This window comes from Diabrotica virgifera, chromosome 7 (assembly GCF_917563875.1).
Source record: "Diabrotica virgifera virgifera chromosome 7, PGI_DIABVI_V3a".
Classification (NCBI taxonomy): domain Eukaryota; kingdom Metazoa; phylum Arthropoda; class Insecta; order Coleoptera; family Chrysomelidae; genus Diabrotica; species Diabrotica virgifera.
Genome location: NC_065449.1, coordinates 204749284 through 204755645, shown reverse-complemented (window position 1 = coordinate 204755645; position 6362 = coordinate 204749284).

Genomic DNA, 6362 nt, shown 5'->3' with positions numbered 1-6362 from the left:
TGAATGAAATTCGAAATTTATTACACAGTCTCAGTTGGGTTATAGTCCGCGTGACCTGTATTGGCAGTTTAAGTAATAGGTAAGGGTTTGGGGTTCTACATACTTTAAATGTAGGGTAGAAAGACAGAAAAGAAAACCTCTGAGATAAAGTTATGTCCATTTCATGCAATTTGTTATAAAATTTTAGCAGTAACATTTTCTTATTTTTATTAAGCGAAGTAAGACTGAGATTAATCCATATATATGTACAATCAATGAAATCAAACATACCTTTAACCTGTGCTGCCCAATTATATGCTTCATCTGCTAAACCTACTAATCGTAGTTGTTGATTGTAACAAAGTTTGGGATAAAGTTTATCGTCCATAAGCAGAATTTTTTGTAACCAACTCAAAGTCATTTTAAAAAGATTATACGAATATTTTACACGTCCCGTTTCTAACCGCGTTGCATAGTCAGGTGTGTTTTTTGGGAGTAACAGAATTCGTTTTAAATAAGTAGTTTGTACTTTTTCGAGAGCTTCAGTGTATCTAAGTGCCCAAACGGTAGCGCAGTTTGACATCACACTCAATGCCAGTGACTCAAAGAGTTTGATTCTTGGTGACCACGAGTCTATTTTACTAGATGTTAAAATTGGAAGAATTGATCCAACTGCTTGCTTGGCTTTATCGATGGTTGTATACGACATTTCGCGACAACAGATTTTAATGAAATTTACAGTATTCTTTTAATGTATCATAAAGTTTTTCTGGGTGAAATATGAAGGTCCTAAGTGTAGCACAAATGTTTGAAGGGGCACAATTTTTGAAATCTGTAGCTAATCACATATTGTAGGAAATTTAATTACGCAACTTTTATATCAGTGCAACTTTTCTAGGTAATGAATACTTTTAAAGTTATAATCAAAAAACAAAGAAAAAAATTTAATTTTTCCTTCATTTTTGACATTTTGATTATTTAAACAATGTTCCGGACCTTTTTGAGTGGGAGGATAACTCAAATATTATTATATGAGTTATTTTCAAGCAATTTCTGTAAAAAAATATGAGTCACCTCTTAACATCCAAAAGTACTAATATTTTTACAGATGCGTCCTGGTCTATCTGCTTTAGAGGTTGCTTTATATTTTACTTTTTCGCACGGAGTTAAATATTGGAAACCTTTTTCAAATGAACGAATTATGTGCAAAAGGAATCTTGCAGAAAAGCTTTCTGTACTTAGATTTATGTAGGGCAATTTATGCCTCAGCTCAGTATTCAAAGATTTGTTAGTCTTTCTCTAAGTATTTGAATTCGCAAAATACTATCATGTTACCTCGATTTCAAGGTAAGTGTGGATGATTAAAGATATGCGCAGGTATTTATTAATAGCGCGGGTAGTTCTAAAGTGGGCTTGATTTAGTGGTCTAGCTAAGATCACGTGATCCTGTTGATCATTATATCGCTCTTTTCTTTCATATCCTATGATTTGGAAATAAGGTACTGCAAACCCTGATTCTAAAATGTAGCGGCGCGGCGTCTTATTTTTGGTTTAGTAAAGTTAGTGCGATATTATTTTGGAGCAATTGTAAGTAGATCTCTCATCAGTTGTATTATCAATATGTAGAACAGCCTCATATATCAGAATGCTGAAGACATAACAAAGTAATAACCGCATTCTTAAGAAAATTCTTAAAGCTCTGCTGGTTATTGCCTTATGATTTTCTGAGATAAGTCCCACTTTTCATTAACCCAAAAGACCAAATATTTATAAGGCACTCCGCTATGTTTCCATCTATCCTATGGATTATTTTTTTTGTAAGCATTTATTAACAATCAGAATTACATATTCTATGAATTAATTTGATAACAAGTACAATAACTTATATCAATTATTATAGTATTGTACACTAATATTATGGCGTTATGAGGTACATCACCCAGCGGTTTCACCTCAGTTTCAGCGAAGATCTATGGACCATAATCTTCGCAATCTTCTGTTGTTTAGTGGCTGCAGTAGTTGTAATATTAATTGGTTGGGGTAGCCTTCCTATTGCTCGTGGTGTCTGTTGGCTCTTTCTTGAATTACTGTGTTGACTAACGGGATGTTTAGGTCTCTATCAAGGGTTTGGTTGGAAATGTACCACGGGGCATTTGCGATGGTGCGTAGAATTTTTGATCGAGTTCTTTAGATAATTTGTGTATTTAATTTGCTGGCACAACTCCATAGTTCTATACCGTACGTCCATATAGGTTTGATGACTGTTTTATAAATTAGCAGTTTGTTCTCAATTGAGAGTCGAGATTTTCGACCTATAAGCCAATTAATTTTTTTTACTCTCAACTCAATTTGTTTTTTCTTCTTTAAAATGTGTTGTTTCCAGTTTAATTTAGAATCAAGATGAAGCCCCAGGTATTTGACAATATTCTGTTGTGATATGTTGACTTGATTAAGGCTAATATTTGGGCATTGGTCTTTCCTGGGACGAGTTGAGTTCACTCCCAAAATATGAATATTACCTGACTACGGAAAAGGTAATGTTTGAATTCACTCCCAGGCGATTTTAAGCCGTCATTAATAAAAGTAATTATTATACCTTAAAATCTGGACACTGTTGACAAATCATTCGTTTAAAAGTATATTTCTTATTAGACGTTCTTGCACATCTACATCTAATTGGGATGATTTTTAAAAATGCAACTTGGTAATAATTCAAGAAAACAAAGTTTCATTGTTATTTTCTTGTTAATATTTGGTCATTAAGTTTCATTGAATACATAGATTAGAGTAAATATGAAATTGCTATAACTGCCCCGCTTACTTGTTTTTACAACATATTTGATATTATTTTGTAGTTCTTTCAAATTTATCCATAAAAAGTTTTTTCTATTGTACACTTTCACAACGGTATATATACATACTTTGAAGTTTGATATAAGTATCTAATTGAAAATCTTGAAGAACATAAAGCTTCTCGAATTGCTTTACGATAAAAGTGCTATTTGGCAACAATGTTTAAATTTCAGAAAAATAATATCCTTAAATCATACTTTATTGTAAAATCGCTCGGGAGTGAATTCGAATAGTGTCGGGAGTGAACTCGACTAATGAAATAACTACCTGCTCAAGACGAGAGTGAACTCAATGGTGCCCTCTCTCCTTAGTGTGAAAGTTATATGTGTTGACTTAGTTTCATTAGCTTTATCTTCCATTTCTTTAACCACTGTTCAATTTGGTCTAGGTGTTTTTGAAGTTTTAATACTGCAGCTGTTGGATCCTCTTCAGCTGCAAATATTGCTGTGTCATCATATATTTTATTTTTGGTGATGTCTGTCCATAGTGTCTACTAGGGTTTCTTTACATTAACTTTAAAATCAGCTCTCTCCGTTGTTAGCAAACTGTGACGTATGTCTTCTGTTCTCTCTTCCACAGCTCCTCCGAGAATCTTTTCTGCATATAAATTAAACAAAAGCGGAGACAGCATATATCCCTGTAGACCTCTTATAATAAAAACTGCTTTGGACGTCTGTCCTTTAACTCTGTCAGCTATCTGACTCAAGTACAAAGCAGCTATTATCCGAATCTCTAGTCCATTCAAACCTATTGTCATTGAAACGTTATACTCTTGCTGTGTTTAACAGTGTAAAATGCATTTTAGTAGTGCGCAAAGCCGGCATATTCATCAACATTGACCTCTCGATATCTCTGTAAAGAATCTGGATGCCAAATAACGCCTCTCTTATACCGAAGACACTCGGGAAGCCAAATTTAGATATGCCATGTTTTCTTTACATCTGCTATACATAATTCTGGAGTGAATAATTTTTAAAAACTTCCTTGGTGTATGGCTCATTAAACTAATCATTATGTTAGTATTCTTTGATGTACTTATAGGGTGTCAAATTTACGGATGAAATTTTAACGCAACACAATTTAATTTTAAAATGTAAAATTGACGTATTTGGACAAATACTCCAAAAAATACTCCAATACTCCAAAAAAAATTAAATATGGTGTTTATACTCCAAAAAGAATTTTGGAGTTCTGAAGTGGGAATCGGAATTGGGACTCGTTATTTTAACCTCGTTATAGGCTTGGGCCTCTTCCCAAAAAATATAGGGAATTTTTTTTATTACAAAATATGAGGGTATCTAGAATAATATTAAAGTCAAATAAAAAAATAATGAGTTTAAAATTGAAAATACAGTGGAACCTGCTTAATTCGAACTTCCATAATTCGAAATCTTCTTTAATTCGAATTTTTATTCTGGTCCCTAGCATGTCCTATATAAGTAATGGTAAAAAGTCGTGAATAATTCGAATTATATTTTGGATAATTCGAACTTTTCTGCTATCTTTTCTGAATATCTTAGAATCTCTTGTCATTACTGAGAAGCTAAATTCGAAAAAGCAGCTAAAAATTTCAGATCTCTTTGGAAAAAAAATAAAGTCGGTCTTTTTTATAGCTTGCAAATGTTTTAATTGGTATTTTTGGCCGAATTTTGTTAGCCAATTTTTATAGGTTGACAAAACTCGGGCAAAATTAGGAACAAAAATATCTCCAAGCGATAAAAATGATCAACTACTGTTTTTTTGCTGATCAACTACTAATATTTATCATTTGCAGATGTTTTTGTAGCTAATCCTTGTTTTTGTAGATTTATTTTTTAATTCGAATTTTTGGATAATTCGAATTTTTTAACGGTCCCCTGAGTTTCGAATTATCCAAGTTTCACTGTATTTCTGAAGTTATTAAATAAAAACATACATTGAGGTCAAAATTTACCCCCTTGGTCATCCGAAGGTTAAGGGCATGATACTACGACAACCTGGTTGTCGTAGTATCATGGTTAAGGGCATCTTCAGCTATGTTGTTCGAGCCATTTATCGTACGTCGTACATACTGACTTGTTACTGAGAGAACGACTTCTCTCGTGTATGGGGGGCGGGGATTTTTGCGAGTGGAAAAAAAGTTCTGAAGTCAATATTTAATATATGTACGAATTCACTAGATTTTTCCAAAAGTGCTGAAAAGACATATAATGTATGTGGTATTTTTTAATGTATGTGGTACTTGAACGACCTTTAAAATGAGGTAGGTATTACTCAACCCCCCTTTCCATTGAAGATTTTGGGGGTTGTCTCCGCCACCGCTAGAGGGTTAATGTAATTTAGTTGAAAACTGGTCTACAAAATGTCCCCCTCACAAATAAATTTGACGTGTTTTTGCATATTTATAGATTTCCTATTGGGACCAAATTTAGAGGACCTTTTCAAATTGACACTCTGTATAAACCTTACTCGAAAGGAGATAAAATGGAAACTCCCTTTTATTATCACATTTATAATGTCACAGATAAATCCAAGAAACTAAAATATCGTAACCGTATCCGTAAAATCGTAGCTATGCTCATCTTTAGACTCTAACCCCCGGCATACACTTAATAGAGACATACATTAGATTTGATGTAAAGTAAATGAGAAAAGCGTAAAGCCTCGGAATGAAATGTTACAATTTACCTGAAGCTGAATTAAGTCGAGAATAAAGGACGTGAAATAGTAGTTGAATAAAAAGTCAATGTTGATTTTAATCGAATTCAGTATATAAAGCAAGGTAGAAAACATAATAGACTGATATATTACTAAGAAGCTTGTTTCAGTAGAAAATAACATAATTAAAATGAAATAAGGTATGATTGATTTCTCGAATATACGAATTTTAGAAATAAAAGGCGGATATCTAGCATTGTTATTTATTTAAAAAGTCATACAGAAGTAAAAACTTCGTTTGTACAATGGTATAAATTTTTTTATTAAAAACCATTAAAAGTCATCCAAAAGGATTCGCAAAACGTTTTCGATCTAGATCAGATCATCTTCAGTGCGTTCTGCTTAGTAGATGAAACTAGCAACCCTATGAAATGGTTAACACCGAGAAATATGGTTTACATGATACTTATATGATATTTACAGCGACTCCAAGTCGATGTTAAAAGATTGAATGTGTTAGGAGTGCTCAAAGGGCAACATGGTTCCCTGCTCGATAAAAACTTGTGGTTCTTGCCAGTTCAATGGTTGGTCTGTGTTCATTTTTATATAAGCCTGAAGAACTCAGAAGAAGGTTGCTCAAGTACCATTAAGGCATACTAATTATTTATTTTGCTAATTGCCCTTTCGAAAGATGTGTACAGATTGTGAGATGAGCTGCCAAGCAAAGACACATTCCGTTAATTTCAGATTAATTTTCAAATAGAAAAAAAAAAACGATGGTAATTAGAAATAATCATAACCTTTATATCAAAATTTAACACTAAAAAAAGTAGAATCATAGTTGGACATTATAAGAAGAGTGTCTTTAGTCGTTTAAAAATGCAGGTAGTAAG